General features: G+C 50.2%; 1 protein-coding gene across 1 annotated transcript in view; it reads left to right on the top strand.

Annotated features, from left to right (window-relative positions):
• Window positions 1-14620: 14620 nt before the first annotated feature.
• LOC133351461 (mitochondrial glutamate carrier 1-like) overlaps window positions 14621-16709 on the top strand; it is a 100435-nt gene continuing 98346 nt past the window's right edge. Inside the window, exon 1 of the mRNA XM_061566688.1 lies at window positions 14621-14746. The gene's annotated coding sequence lies outside the window, so the exon portion shown is untranslated. The remainder of the gene's footprint in view (window positions 14747-16709) is intronic.

Below are 16709 nucleotides of genomic sequence, written 5' to 3'. Positions count from 1 at the left end.
GCCCCACGGTAAACTTAGGCATTTCCGATTTTTCGTCTCTAAACTTTAAATCGGACCGATTATCGATTTAGTGCGATTTATCTTTATTTATTTATTTAACGCTTTATTTATTTATGTACTCTTGCCGGCCGGCGCGGACCACGGCGGTTGCCCCTGGCAACGGGTAGAGACGCATTCGCTGCGGGGTGGACGCCATTTTGAATTACCATAAAAAATATGCGCACGCATTAACACGCGATTCTGAGGTAAATTCATCAAAGTTTCACGTCCTCTTCACTCCCCCCCCCACCCCAATGTGTGCAATTACTATTATAGGGTCGGTAGATAATAAAATTATAGCGATTAGACAGTATTATTGTAGCGCGGGGGGGGGGAGTATTGGCCCCAGTACCCAGCCTCAGCTGGATGGGCAATCTAGGCAAGGCCGGAGGCTCTGCACGGTACTAGGCCTCGACACCCCACCCGTGTCAAGCGACGACTTTGTGGTATAAACTCGATATACCCGGCGTTGCCCGGGGGGAAAATACATTTAAAATCTTCTGAAAACTTTAAAACATTACATACCAATGAAAATACAAGTGTGTAATTAAAATTATAAACCCGACGCGCCAAGAATCGATTCTCTGAATCGCGCAAAGGAATCGAAGGTTGTAGATTCCTTTAGATTCGGACGATTCCCGTTTACTATAATTCTAGATTTGATGTACCTGCGCTGGTGAGGCATTGCCTCACCAACACCTATTTTACCTGGAATGGCACCTTCTACAAACAGAATGAGGGTACCCCTATGGGCTCCCCCTTGTCACCAGTTATAGCCAACATGTTCATGGAAGAGTTTGAATCAGACGCCATCCAGACATCCACCCTGCGTTCTTCCTTTTGGAAGAGGTATGTTGATGACACTTTCGTCATCTGGCCACATGGCCTCCCAGCACTGAACCACTTCTTAGACCACATCAATTCTAGACACCCATCCATCAGATTCACTATGGAAGTAGAGAAAGACGGCAAACTACCATTTTTGGATATTCTGTTTGAGAGGAGACCTGACGGATCCTTGGGACATTCTGTCTACAGGAAAGCCACCCACACAGATTCCTACTTGAAACCGGATTCCCACCACCACCCATCTCAAAAGAATTCTCTCATCAAAACGCTATACCACAGAGCCCATGGCATTTCTGACCAACACCACCTGACCGGTGAATTGAGACATGTACATCGGGCCCTCAGGATGAACGGATACTCTGACCGTACTATCGAAACTACGACCAAAACTATCACGTTACCATACATAGCAGGCGTGACCAAAAAGATCTCCAAAATTCTAAACAAACATAAGATCCAAGTCCGATTCAGTACAGTGCATAAAATCCGTGATCTGATTCCATCTGTGAAGGATGTCGTTCCTGACTTACAGTATCCTGGAGTCTACAAATTGAGTTGCATTTGTGGTGATTGCTACATTGGAGAAACAAAACGTCATGTTGCTGATCGTGTCCGCGAGCACAAGTCAGATCTGAAACACGGCAGAACTGATTCTTCGGCCGTTGCCGATCATTGCTACAACTCGGCGGGCTCTCATGAAATTGTCTTTTCCGAGACCAAGGTTCTCTGCAAACCTGGCTACCATCAAAGGTTTGTACACGAAGCCATACAAATATACAAACACAGACATAATTTCAACCGTGATGATGGGTACAAACTCAGTAATCATTGGAAAGATGTTATTAACCACGCAAAAAAGACTTAATTACACTTTTTTGGACCATCTTATCTGACAGGCACTATTTTAATTTACTTCACCGATTGTTAACATCCCCACGTGCAGTCTTTGATCACCGCTCACCCTCCGTCCCGACACGTTTCCATTCATTGTGTTGAGCACTGCGTGATGTCTTTGATCATCGCTCACCCTCCGTCCCGACACGTCTCCATTCATTGTGTTGAGCGCTGCGTGCAGTCTTTGATCGCCGCTCACCCTCCGTCCCGACACGTTTCCATTCATTGTGTTGAGCACTGCGTGCAGTCTTTGATCGCCGCTCCTCCTCCCTCTCGATACGTTTCCATTCATTGTGTTGAGCACTGCGTGCAGTCTTTGATCACCGCTCCTCCTCCCTCCCGATACGTTTCCATTCATTGGCTACCACAGTCTAATAAGCTCTCCCCCCTCTCCACCTCCCTTCAACTTGCTTATAAGGGATTACATGTTGAATCATTGCTTCACTTGATGCAGCTAATTCGGCTGTGACGGTCCCACCCGATGACGGAGACTTGTGTTGCCTCCGAAACGTCGTGATTTTATATTTATTTATTTATTTTATTTTTATTTTGATGTTTTACTTACGTGACTTAACCGAAAAAAAAAAGAAAAAAAAAACCTAAGAATATGAACCGTTTACTATAAGTTGGTTAAAGTCGATATAAACTGCTACGAACAGGAAATATCCGGCGTTGACCGGGGCAAAAATGTTATTAAAAACTCCTGAAAACATTAAAACATAACATATCAATGAAAATAAAACTCTGTCATTCAAAATGGAAACCTCCTATGCGCCAGGAATCGATTCTTTGAATCGCACAAAGGGATCATCGAAGGTTGTAGATTCCTTTAGGAGCGCCCTTAACATGTGGTGAGGGAGAGAGTGGTGAGGGAGAGAGTGGTGAGGGAGAGTGGTGGTGAGGGAGAGAGTGGTGAGGGAGAGAGTGGTGAGAGTGGTGAGAGTGGTGAGAGTGGTGAGGGAGAGAGTGAGTGGTGAGGGAGAGAGTGGTGAGGGGGAGAGTGGTGAGGGGGGAGAGTGGTGAGGGGAGAGTGGTGAGGGAGAGAGTGGTGAGGAGAGAGTGGTGAGGTGAGGGAGAGTGGTGAGGGAGAGAGTAGGTGAGGGAGAGAGTGGTGAGGGGGAGAGTGGTGAGGGAGGTGGTGAGGGAGAGAGTGGTGAGGGGGAGAGTGGTGAGGGGGAGAGTGGTGAGGGGGGAGAGTGGTGAGGGGGAGAGTGGGGAGGGGAGAGAGTGGTGAGGGAGAGAGTGGTGAGGGAGAGAGTGTGAGGGAGAGAGTGGTGAGGGTAGAGAGTGGTGAGGGAGAGGTGGTGAGGGGAGAGTGGTGAGGGGGAGAGTGTGAGGGGGAGAGTGGTGAGGGGGAGAGTGGTGAGGGGGAGAGTGGTGAGGGGAGAGTGGTGAGGGCGAGAGTGGTGAGGGAGAGAGTGGTGAGGAGGCGAGAGTGGTGAAGGGAGAGGAGTGGTGAGGGGGTGAGAGTGGTGAGGGGAGAGTGGTGAGGGGGAGAGGGTGAGGGGGAGAGTGGTGAGGGGGAGAGTGGTGAGGGGAGAGAGTGGTGAGGGGGAGAGTGGTGAGGGGGGAGAGTGTTGCTGAGGGGGGAGAGTGGTGAGGGGGAGAGTGGTGAGGGGGAGAGTGGTGAGGGAGGAGAGTGGTGAGGGGGAGAGTGGTGAGGGGGATAGTGGTGAGGGGGAGAGTGGTGAGGGGGAGAGTGGTGAGGGGGAGAGTGGTGAGGGAGAGAGTGGTGAGGGGAGAGTGGTGAGGGGGAGAGTGGTGAGGGGGGAGAGTGGTGAGGGGGAGAGTGGTGAGGGGGAGAGTGGTGAGGGAGAGAGTGGTGAGGGAGAGAGTGGTGAGGGGGAGAGTGGTGAGGGGGAGAGTGGTGAGGGGGGAGAGTGGTGAGGGGGAGAGTGGTGAGGGGGAGAGTGGTGAGGGGGAGAGTGGTTGAGGGGGAGGAGTGGTGAGGGGGGAGAGTGGTGAGGGGGGAGAGTGGTGAGGGGGAGAGTGGTGAGGGGGAGAGTGGTGAGGGGGAGAGTGGTGAGGGGGAGAGTGGTGAGGGGAGAGTGGTGAGGGGGAGAGTGGTGGTGGTGTGGGTGAGTGGTGAGGGTGAGGTTGAGTGGTGAGGGTGAGTGGTGATTGGTGAGGGTGAGGGTGAGTGGGGGAGGGGTGAGTGGCGGTTGTTAGTGGTGATTAGTGAGGGGTGAGTGGTGAGGGTTAGTGGTGAGCATGAGTGGTGAGGGTGAGTGTTGAGCGTGAGTGGTGAGGGTGAGTGGTGATTGTTGAGGGTGTGATTGGTGAGGATGAGTGGTGAGTAGTGAGGGTGAGTGGTGAGGGTGAGTGGTGAGTGGTGAGGGTGAGTGGCGGTTGTGAATGGTGATTAGTGAGGGGTGAGTGGTGAGGGTGAGCGTGAGTGGTTAGGGTGAGTGGTGAGGTTGAGCAGTGAGAGTGAGCAGTGAGGGTGAGTGGTGATTGGTGAGGGTGTGATTGGTGAGGATGAGTGATGAGTGGTCAGGGTGAGTGGTGAGGGTGAGTGGTGAGCGGTGAGGGTGAGTGTTGAGGGTGAGTGGTGAGTGGTTAGGGTGAGTAGTGAGGGTGAGTGGTGAGCGTGAGTGGTGAGTGGTGAGCGTGACTGGTGAGGGAGAGTGGTGAGGGAGAGTGGTGAGGGAGAGTGGTGAGGGAGAGTGGTGAGGGAGAGTGGTGAGGGTGAGTAGTGAGTGGTGAGGGTGAGTGGTGATTGGTGAGGGTGAGTGGTGAGGGTGAGTGGGGAGGGTGAGTGGCGGTTGTTAGTGGTGATTAGTGAGGGATGAATGGTGAGGGTGAGCGTGAGTGGTGAGGTTGAGTGGTGAGCAGTGAGGGTGAGTGGTGATTGGTGAGGGTGTGATTGGTGAGGATGAGTGGTGAGGGTGAGTAGTGAGGGTGAGTGGTTGTTGTGAGGGTGAGTGGTTGTTGTGAGGGTGCGTGGTGAGGGTGAGTGGTAAGAGTGAGTGGTGAGGGTGAGTGACGGTTGTGAGAGGTGATTAGTGAGTGGTGAGGGTGAGTGGTGAGGGTTAGTGGTGAGGGTGAGTGGCGGTTGTGAGTGGTGATTAGTGAGGGGTGAGTGGTGAGGGTGAGCGTGAGTGGTGAGGGTGAGTGGTGAGGGTGAGCGGTGAGGGTGAGCAGTGAGGGTGAATGGTAATTGGTGAGGATGTGATTGGTGAGGATGAGTGGTGAGTGGTCAGGGTGAGTGGTGATTGGTGAGGGTGAGTGCTGAGCGGTGAGGGTGAGTGGTTGTTGTGAGGGGTGAGTGGTGAGTGGTGAGAGTGAGTGGTGAGGGTGAGTTGTGAGGGTGAGTGGTGATTGTTGAGGATGTGATTGGTGAGGATGAGTGGTGAGTAGTGAGGGTGAGTGGTCACGGTGAGTGGTGAGGGTGAGTGTTGAGGGTGAGTGGTGAGTGGTGAGGGTGAGTGGCGGTTATGAGTGGTGATTAGTGAGGGGTGAGTGGTGAGGGTGAGCGTGAGTGGTGAGGGTGAGCAGTGCGGGTGAGTGGTGATTGGTGAGGGTGTGATTGGTGAGGATGAGTGGTCAGGGTGAGTGGTGAGGGTGAGTGGTTGTTGTGAGGGTGAGTGGTGAGGATGAGTGGTGAGGGTGAGTGGCGGTTGTGAGTGGTGATGGGTGAGTGGTGAGCGGTGAGGGGTGAGTGGTGAGTGCTGAGTGGTGAGGGTGAGTGGTGAGAGAGTGGTTAGTTTTGAGGGTGAGTGGTGAGGTTGAGTGGTGAGGGTTAGTGGAGAGTGGTGAGTGGTGATTGGTCAGTGGTGATTGGTGAGGATGAATGGTGAGTAGTGAGGGTGAAGTTGAGTGGTGAGGGTGAGTGGTGGTTGTGACGGTGAGTGGTGAGGGTGAGTGGTGAGGGTGAGTGGTGAGGCTGAATGGTGAGGGTGAATGGTGAGAGTGAGTGGTGACTGGTGAGGGAGAGTGGTGAGTGAGAGTGGTGAGGGTTAGTGGTGAGGGTTAGTGGTGAGAGTGAGTGGTGAGGGTGAGTGGTGATTGGTGAGTGGTGAGGGTGAGTGGTGAGGGTGAGTGGTGAGGGTGAGTGGTGAGGGAGATTGGTGAGGGAGGTTGGTGAGTGGTGAGTTGTGAGGGTGAATGGTGAATAGTGAGTGGGAGTGGTGAGTGGTGAGGATGAGTGCTAAGGGTGAGTTGTGAGTGGTGAATGGTGAGGGTGAATGATGAGTACAGTCAATATGCACTGCTGTTATCATACCAGGTACCACCACCACAATATGTACTCCTCTCATCATAGCAGATACCACCACAGCAGTATGCACTGCTGTAATCATAGCAGGTACCACCACAGTCAGTATGCACTGCTGTCATCATAACAGGTACCAACACAGCAGTATGCACTGCTGTAGTGATAGCAGGTACGACCTCAGTCGGTATACACTGCTGTAGCGATAGTAGATACTGCTATCGAGTTGGTGGATACCGCTATAGTAAATACTAAAACAGTCAGTATATACCACTACAGTCAGTCAATACTGCTACAGTCAGTATATACTACTATACCGTCAGTACATATTGCTACGGTGAGTAGCTACTAGAGTCAGTAGATACTATTATAGAGTGAGTAGATACTGCTATAGACTTTGTAGTTACTACTATAGTCAGTGGATACAATATAGAGTCAGCAGATACTATACAGTTAGTCGTTACGAGTATATAGTCGGTAGATACTACTGTAGGCCCAGTAAATACTACTATGGTCAGTAGTTATTACAGTCACTAAATACTACTACACAGTCAGTAGCTACTACTGGCTCAGTAGATACTACGGTACAGTCAGTAGATACTACTACAGAGTCAATAGATACCACTTCCTCTGTTGTATGTAAGGTGTTGTTAGTATATATACCTACGAGGGGTAAAGATATTTTTTGAGGGGGGGGGGGGGAGACCACAATTTTCGGAAACATTTTGACATCAACTATTTACCCCACACTTTCTACAACTTTTTGGACTTGTGAAAGCCTCTTTATATATTTGTTGGTGGAAAAATGTACAAACAGCCCACCGGGCTTTGACAATACCTTAGTATCTGTGTATATATATGTAAGGTTTTTAAGAAAGATATTTTTCACCCGGGCAAAGCCGGGTACTTCCGCTAGTAATTAATACATCCCTTTAGCTTTGGACTCGAGCGATAAACTCGGACATGATATCTGCTACCACTACATCTGGGGGTGAGTGTGGAAGGCAATGGTAACGGAGGGGAGGTCCCGTGACCGGGGTTGGCACATGCTGTGCAGACCATGAGCTGTACGTTAGATGTACGAGTTATTCACGAACATCGCAGCAGATCAAAACGCAGCTGGAGTAGATTTTGTCACGCGGGCAGTTTTTTTTTGCACGGGAAACCACAGACAAGTGGCAGGGAAGGCAGCCAGAGCCCAGCGCTCCCAACAATTGGACAAGCTATGTTGCCCCACACTGTATTGGGATGTTTGGCCAACTCCATTAAATGAGTGTTTATGCGTGTGCGAGAAAATTGGAGAACATGAGTAAAACTCAATTCACGTATATCGTGGAATGTGAGTTAATAATTAACCTCCTTGCTGTACTGGCATACCTTGGCAAGCCAGCAGATGGCGACCAAATGTGTGTGATCCACTCGCTATTATGCATTACAGTCGATGCTCAATTCCTATTTTCCTAATGCATAGAACGCACCCGCTACACGGCAAGACCCACACTATCCATACAGGAATCTCCATTCTTTTATAGGCGATTCCCATGTTAAAATCTGCACACATCTGCGTGGATAAGTATCTATTGCTGTGTTCATTAAAACATGAGCGGACACATATGTGTGTTCATACATGAGTGAGCATCCAATAATTTGGTAGTCTTGGTAAGTCAAATTGGGAGCCCCTGTGGTCGCTTTCATTGTATAGGTCGTGAGAGTCATAGTCTGGGAGGTCCCATTGGTAGTCCTGGTGATCTCAGTGTTCTCCTGGGTGGTGATTCGAGTGGACCATGTGATCCCATTGATGTTCATGGAGGGTTTTCACTCCCAGCATCAGCGCCCGGTGGTTCGCCCAGAATGTGTAAATCCCAATGGTTTTGTCTTTCATTGACAACTTCGTATCGCTTGGTCGAAATAGTGCGATTCAGCCTTTCAAACCAGCTCGTCCGTCTGCGGGTGGTAAGGTGAGGCGCGCAGCTTTAAGTGCCAAAAATAGCGCGGATCTCCTTCAGAAAGTGTTCGGGGCTTATCCACCACATACCCATTATTTTGTGCCGTCTGGTCTGAGAGAGGCCACGCAATGGGCCAGCGGGTCTTGTATTCAGCCCCAACCAGCAGATCATGATTCACTTGCGGAGTCGTGGGAAGGGACCCAGGGTATCTAGAGCAACTACCTCATCTCATTTACCATAGAGAGTGATGGGTTGCAAGGAAATGTTAGGGGTACAAAAGGGGGTGGTTTGCATCGTGCACAATCTTCACAATGAACGACCGTCAACATACCCGGACAGTAAACGTGATTTTTCAACCCGGCACTAGTTTCGTTTTCTCCCAGGTGCATGAGCTGCTGCTGCTGCCTGTTGATGCCTTCTACCAACCTCCCCGCCACGAATTGGGAACGAGAATGCATCGGCGCTGTGAGTCCGCATCCCAATGATAAAAGTGCGACATCAAATGACTGAGATGCAGCCATCTTTATTATTATTGATGAAGTCCCTAATGGGGTATAAGGGTGCATCGTCCTCCTGGCCTTGAATCCGATCGGCCTGAGTTGATCATATCCCACAAGGGCAGACTAGTCTCCCTCTTGCCCTGCTGATACTGGGGGCAATAACCCGGCTCCTCGCTGGGTCGATCTCCTAACAGCGTGCTTATCCTGTCATGCACACACGCATCCTACCGGGGAGCTTGGGCAAGAGAAAGCCTCGTCGCGAAAGCCTACGTGTTAAACCAAGAGAGAGCATCTGCGTTGGAATGGCGGGCACTCTTGCGATAAACGAAATCAAAACCAAATTCCTGCAGTCGCTCAATCCATCATCCCATCTGGCTTGACGGCCGCTTGATTAGAGAGTATTGTAGAGCCGCGTGGTCGGTGCGTACTTTGAATTACTGGCCGTTAAGGCATGGGCAGCAGAACTGGTGCATGAAGTGCAGGACTGACTGCAGCTCGCTGCGGGTAACAGTATTTTTGCTCGGCGGTAGACAGAACGCGACTACGATACGCTACGACCATCTCTCTTCCGTTTTGCACCTGCAACAATAAATGCCCGGGTACGCGAGGGGGTGCCTCAATCAGGCGCATACACAGCTGCTGGAACGCAGCCTCCTCTGCACTCCGTGAAAACCTCTGTGGTTGTTTTACTTGTAAGCACATGCTGTGGCTTTGCGATGGTGGAAAACTGGGGTACAAATCGCCGATAATAGGACACAAATCCGAGGAATCTACGCACTTTCGAAACGGATGTTGGCACAGACTATTCTCTTACATTGCTGTATTTTCAGTATCAATAGTAACTCCTATTACACTGATAATGTGGCCCAAATATCGGACAGACGATTGAAACAGATAATATTTGGAGGGTATGTATGTTAAACTCATTTCGCACCGTACGGAGCCCACCTTGCTAATCTAAGGTGTGTCGAGTTTCAACTTGGCCCCTCGGACCCTGGTAAATACCTAACGCAGCCGTTATGGGTGTTCCTCGAATGAGTGACCAAACACAATCACATCGTCCAGATATATGAGGCGTGTATCCAGGGCCGGATTAAGATTTTGTAGACCCCTGGGCTAAAGGTACTGTGAGACCCCCAGTAATCTTTTCAAAAGGAAAACAAAGTTAAAGAAAATTAACATTTATTTTTGCAAGGCTAACAACAAATAAAATTCAGCATTCACAAATGAAATAACTTTTCACTTAATCTTGATTTGAAGCTTTCGTGACTGCAGGAATCCATACTCTTTGGTTCTTTCGGTAAAGTCACGTAGGTAGAAAAATAAAATTAAAAATAATATATCAAATAACAAAAATATATGATATATATTTTTTTCTTTTATTTTTCACTTAATCTCTGGAGGCCCTCCAGCTGACAGAGGCCCCTGGGCTGCAGTCCCTAAAGCCCATGCCTTTATCCGGCCCTGCGTGTATCCCACTGGAGGCCGGCTAACACGAATCCCATAAACTTTCGAAACGTAACAGGAGCTATCATTGAGCCCCATGAGCAAATAGTTAAAGTGGAACGGTCCGTGGGGTGTTCTAAAGGCCGTCTATGTCGACAGGAAGCTGCCAAAATTCGTACTGAAGAAATGTCGCACCTGCCCGTGCGTCTCGCACAGGGGTCGGCAAACCAAAATAACCAGAAGGGCCATTTTTTTCGAATTCGATAAAAAAGAAAACTCAATATTTCAAGAGCCGCAATGCACGTGGTGAATACAAGACCGGTGGTGCTTCGTAAATAACGCCACAAAGCAGCCCTTAAAGAGCTGCACGTAGATCCGGAGCCGCATGTTGCCGACCCCTGGTCTTCTAGCGAGTCATCAATACACGGCATGGGGAAAGCGTCAGACAACGCCACCTTATTCAATTGTTAGAAAGCAATGCAAAACCGCTGAAAAACCATAAGATATCTTTAAGAGGATCACTGGCGCCCCCCAGGGGCTAGTGCAGGGACAGATTGTGCCTGTACGCAACATTTCAATTTGACTCATTTGATATGAGTTTTGTCTCATGGGCGTCGCATTCCCCGTATCAATGTGATGTTCCCTCAGATGGGTCCGTCCCATGTAATTCATGTGTTCTGACTGAAATCGTCTCCAAATTATCGTAAAAACGCCCAAGGTTTCTCCCCCTGAGCTCTTGACGAATCTGGATTTCCGAAAGCAATGGTAACCATCCACCTGACGTCACTACTGAAAAAAGACGGTCACTGCATAGCGCCATTTCAGATGTGCTTCTGCGGCCGTCTGGAACGCTCTTTCGACATTAGGAAGCCACTGAAGATAGGCACTTTTAAATATAAAATGAAAACACATTCAGTTAAAACTGCCTTTGTTTAGTCTTGCTGTGCTTCCTTCGCACCTCCGATTAGTTCGGTTCGCTACGTACGGTGCGAAAAAAGTTCAACATACATACATTCATAGGGATCCCCTACTGTCACCACTAGTTCTGATTCATCTCGATCGAACCCGGTAAACTATAATACAAAAAAACTAAAATATGTTTTTATTTTACCAGGTAAGACCCAATGAGCTATATAGCTGTTTTTCAGAAGCGACCGCGCCACAAATGATAGCTCAAAGAAGTGGCTCATCCTGTGGACAACTTATATCAGTCAAATACGTTGAACGCATGTCTGTAAATGTGAAGGGACAAAATAGAGGACCCGGAGAAAAATCCAACTTGCTCACGGGAAGAAAATGCAAACTCCAAACATACAGACAGTAGGGTCTGGATAGAATCCCACAACCTTCTTCATACCAGGCGAGGGAGAACATCTCGCCACCGCGACGCAGACGGGGACTAATTTCGACCAGTCTAGTACCCGCTTGCACAATGGATTCTATCTCTGCCATATTCAAGAACTGCACAAACAACCTTGGTTGCCACTGGCGGAGGACAATAGTCTGAGTCCATAATTGGCAATAAGTAACGGCAAAGCGGTTATAAGTGATTCACAGAATTGTGCGCAGTTGCGTATACAGTACACGGCTTCCCTGAAGGCAAACACCTTCAGCGAGCGTGATGCCGATCACACACAGTTCGAATTCGACCCTCGATCGATGGCTGCGCCATCGCCGCACACGCGTCGAATAAAAATCAAGGGACAGTTCCTTACTAACAACTCCTATCATTTTTTCATTGCTGGAGGAGTTGCCCCCCCCCTGCCTGAAAATCCTGGCTCCGCAATTGTTGGTTGCTACGCACCACCCTTCCTGCTCCTACCAAGGAGTGACGATCAGCTACCCCCGGGTGAGGGAGAGACCAGCACAGGTAAATCCAGACGAGCAGTAATCGGGGGAGCTCTGTAGTGCAGGGAGATCGAGACCTGTGCTGCTGGCGGGATGGTGACAGTCTCGCCAACCACCACCTGCACAGGTCACAACAAATATAGTCGCTCTCTATTCGGCGTCTCCACACGACTATTACAGAACACGTGTTGGACACCAAAGCAGGCCCCACCAAACGACCCTTCTCCTCCACCGACTGGTGCACATGAGCCAAATTGTCCATACCTCCACCAATTTCCGCCACTTAATGCTTCTGTACCGGGCATCTTTCTCAACATTTCCCAGGTCACATGTCACCCGCACACCAAACCCCTCCAAAGAGGTTGCCAGAACCGATGTTCCCGACGCAGTTGCTACCACCATCTCTTTATAGGCGGCTTGCAGGGTGGTCGTCTTCGACCCCGGAAGAGTGGAGTACAACGCTGTCACGGGTACACGTTCACACCGTATCCCCAGTTGTGATGCAGTGATGTGCAGCACATTTTCTTCGTGTGTGTTGGTGGGGCCGGGAGCTCTCTCATGCTGGCGGTTGTCTTGCTCGACAATGGCAGCTTTGATGCCCAAACAAAGGCAGCAACTGGTCTGAATCAGACTGATTTAAATCTGGGAAACAAAATGGTTGATAAAGACAGGTAGGGGTAATTGAAGCCCACAGGTGAAAACAGATGACCCACCGCTAATAATGATGCCGATGGTAAGGCAGCATGGGGCAGGGGGGGGGGGGCTGGCTCGGTATATAAAGGGCTTGAGCCAGAACAGATACATCGTGGACGACTGATGTGTTTTCAAGTGCGGGAGCGCAACATCAAACCAGAAACAGCCAGGGACAATACGTGCTGTAAGAAAAACATTACGCTCACTATAGAGAATGACAAAATAGTTTATTTGTGGGTGGAGGAGAGTCTATAATAAGGCTATGCTTGCAAGTGGGCCTGGTGGCAGTTCAGGCTGGAGAGCAGAGGGGCGCAGAATGTGTTGAAGCCTTGGACGAGAGAGGTTGCAACGGCAGGAGGTCCGGCAGAGAGAAAGCCAACATCCTTCCTGCAGCCCAACAGTTGGCCAGGAGATACAGCGACCTGCGGTGGCGCTCGTAATCAGGCGATATGCAGTCCAGAGGACTGAGACCTGTGGGGGATCTTGCACGAACACAGCGATAAACTGCCAGCTGAAGCCTCCGAGCTAGCCTCCCAGCGGAAGTTCAGTGAAGCGTATGGAGCTGCACAGAGCCATGCAGGGACTTTTGGAACGATGTGTGTGTCGGGATTGTGTAGGACCATAGGCATGAGTGAGGTTTTGACTATACGTCTTAGAAATATGACTTTGTGATTGTATTCCTCGGATGTGTGGCACCATTTGAGGCGCTGCCCACATCTAACTTATTGTGTGTGACCTGGTGGGAGCAACAAGTAAATTTCCAAGCCCTTGAAATTCCCTCTGACTTGGTCGGTGTGTCCCTGCTGTTGTGCCCACTGTCACCAACCCACAACAAAGATCACTCGGGTGGAACAAGTTTCGGTTTGAAGGGGGAGTCGCGTTCTGGGGAAACCTTGGGTGAATACACGATAGAGAACGCGTCACAACCACCAAATCTTTCCTGCCCTCGGTCGTGGGCAGCGCTCTCAACGCCCCCTCCTCTGTTCACGCCGCTTTAAAGCTCGTACAAACGCATCCCAACTCCCTCTAGCCAGCACGAAGTTCTCAACTTGCCCCAGCCGTTGAGGCAATCTCCGCAGGCCGGCCGGCGACAGCAGCAGCCACGCACGGGACACCCTCGGTCCTCTGGATAACTCCAGGGCCGTTCTGCTGCTTTGATGGCTGGTTGACCGCTGCCGTGATGTTCGCAGCAGCTCAGGAGTTCGTTCGGACAGCAGCGGCGGCGGAACCAGCTGCGAGTCGCTGTCCGGGGTGCTGAGTGGGCAGCGTTCGCCACTTCCTGTGGTGGTGGTGGCAGGGTTGAGGGTGACGGCGGTGGAGGCGCAGCCGGCCCGTCTCACTCGCTTTTCTCCTCCCTTGCTTCCCTGGACTCCCTCTGACAGGGTCTTCTTCTGCCAGAACGCGGTATGATGAAAAATCGCACCAACGCTGCCATCCTTTGAAAGGGAGTCCTCACGAGCCATCCTGGTAATGGAACTTTATTGTTTCCTTATCAAGACGATTCGTAGGGTTGGCTACGCAAGGTGCGAAATAAGTTCTACATACACACAACACACACACCCGTAGGAAGCTCGTTCTTGAGCCACGTTTCTTGTCTTGGAGCTCTGAACTCCTGAACTTCTGGAACAGTCCACAAGTCTCTCTCAGCCCCTTTTTGTTTCCCACCAAATATATCTTCTTTGGGTTTTCTCTGGTCCCCGATCTATTTTTTTCGCGCCTTTTTACCACTATCCTATTTATTTGTCTTGGGTGTGACCTATACATTTGCCGAACTAGCACCCAGTTCTTAAGAGGGTTCTTGCATATAACATCTGGCAGTTCAGCATTCTTTAAATTAAGCCTGGTTCTGCTGATGAGACACTGCTGAAATTATGCACTACCAGAAGGCCGTGGGGCTGATGGGTTTTGTATGAAAAGCTCTTATTCCTTTCATGTGGACAAACAAATTAAGATGGAAATAATAGCCTCCTTATATAGTCATATTCTTTGGGTCTTTCGGTACAGTATTTGTTAATTTTGCCCTTCCCATTGACTGAGGACCCGCCCTTACCCTCCCTTCCTTGCGTGGGCCCTCCCTTCTGCACTGGCCCCCGCCCCCTCTATACGTGTCCCCTCCCCCTTCACGCGTGACACCGCCCCCCTCCATACATGGCCCCGCCTCTCCCCACTTGGCCCCGCCCTCGCCGCCGGGTCTCGGATTAATGCAGAGACGAGAGGACTCGCGCGCAAAGCGCAGTAACACAGGCGCCTCCTCATCCCGGCTCCAGCCTTCTTATCCCGGCGCCAGCCTCCTCCACCCTCCTCCCCACGACCTCCAGGTAGGCGATGTCTGCAGCGGATGCGTCTGGAGGCGGTGTCACCATGACGGCGTGAATGAGCCGGCGACACGCCGCGCGTCCGTGTGTCACTGTCCGTGTTGTTGTGTCGGTGCGTGTCCGGCAGTGCGCACGCTGACACACACACACAGCGGTGCGCTCACATCAATGGTGTGCAGGCAGTGTGTGCGTCAAACGCACGCTGTGGGGAGCGGTGGCGCAGTGGTTAGCGCGCTGCGCTTCGAATTCAGTGACTCGATTTCGATTCCCGTTCACGACCAAGAACAGTGGCGGATGTTTGAACCTGGTGGCCCCCCTCCCCTCTAGGTAGACTCAGCCTTAAATGCGTACCTGGTGCGGTGTGTAAACGTCAACAATGGAGAGACAACGGCGGCCTTAATTGGTGCTCGCTCACATAATTTCCCCAACAGTCTATTCAGGCTATGGGGGGATCTTCGTCTTTGTATTTTGTCACGGTGCCTGCACCGACGACCACAGCTGCGCCGGGTGCAGGTGCAGAGGAGCCGTGGCACTGCCCGTGCACAATGCGTGATGCCGGGCGCCTGCTCGACTTGCTGCTGCTGCACTGCGATGCGTGCATGTGGATAGCGGACGGTGCCGCGTGTGCTGTTGGTGTGTCTGCACGTGCCCGATGTGTGAATGTTGCACATTGATAAGCACGCGGTATGTGCATGTATGATGTACACTGGGTTAGTACGGTTGCCCGTGTGTGTATGGAGAGCGGTCTGGGGAGTATGGCGTGTGTTCTTATACTACACATGGGGAGCGCGCTCCACTACGAACCCGGGGACTCGAGCTCGATTCCCGCTCACGGCCTCAACTGAGTACTTGGTGCGGTGTGTAAACATTATCACGAGGGAGACAAAGACGGCTGAGCGTCGGGCTGGACACATTCCCTCGTGTACCGTGGGAGCCTTCATCGGTGCTACTCGCTAACAACACTTGCCCCAACAGTCTGTTCAGGGCTATACGGGGGTCTTTGTGTTTTTTGCATTTAATGAGGGGGCTTGTTGTCTGTGTGTGTGTGTCAAGGCCGTAATTATAATATATATTGGGGGACACACATCCCCCCCAATATTCAAATATGCTCAAAATGTCCCCCCCAATATATTGTTATAACATAGATTTCTGTTTATATTATTATGGTTATGGTTGTACTTGATTAATCCCTAATCTCTGCCATTACAAACAATGGAACAAGAAAAGGTAAAAAAAGAAAAAAACAGAGCAATGTAATCCAATACACTATTAGACATTATTGTAAAAAATAAAGAAAAAGTCCATCCCCATGTGTTAGTGATTTTTTTATATTTTAGGAAGGAAATGGCAGGAATTTCATTTTCAAATGTAGATTTTTTTCTGGGGGGGATCCCTAGACCCTCTGGAAGATTTGGTCCCCCCCAATGTTGACTCCATGGCTACGGCCTTGGTGAGTGTACACGAGTTTATGAATGAATAGCAGTTTGCATATTTTTTATCACGGTTGCAGAGCAAGGTCACAATGCCAAGCAGCCAGCAACAAACAGCTATATTGAATGTATATTAGATAAGAAATAATATGTTTCCTGAATGAAGAAAGGTTACACGAACGCCAAAGAGACGATGGGAGGGAATTACAAATTGGAGCAGTGTGAGGAAAGCAGCAGAAAGACGAAGTATGTATGATCTGCAGTGTGTCTGAGTGAGTGGATGAGTGAGTGTGTGAGTGGATGAGTATTTGAGAGTGTTGTTGTGACCAGCAATATGGTGGTAGAACACTGTGGATGAGACGAAACAGTCTGGTAGATAGTCATCGACGTGGATGGAGGAATGGAAACAATTACGTTCATGGGAACAGTAACCCTGGTAGTAATAAGGAGGCGACTGTCTTTAATGATCTTCAAGATGATGGGCAGGCCCAGGTAAAGCTGCGTGGCTGGCAGTCAGAGCCATTCATGTTCATCTT

Source organism: Lethenteron reissneri, chromosome 37 (assembly GCF_015708825.2).
Source record: "Lethenteron reissneri isolate LAM-NWPU_2019-01 chromosome 37, ASM1570882v1, whole genome shotgun sequence".
NCBI classification, from domain to species: domain Eukaryota; kingdom Metazoa; phylum Chordata; class Hyperoartia; order Petromyzontiformes; family Petromyzontidae; genus Lethenteron; species Lethenteron reissneri.
The sequence above is the reverse complement of the archived record's forward strand: the minus strand, read 5'-3'. Positions and strand labels throughout refer to the sequence as shown.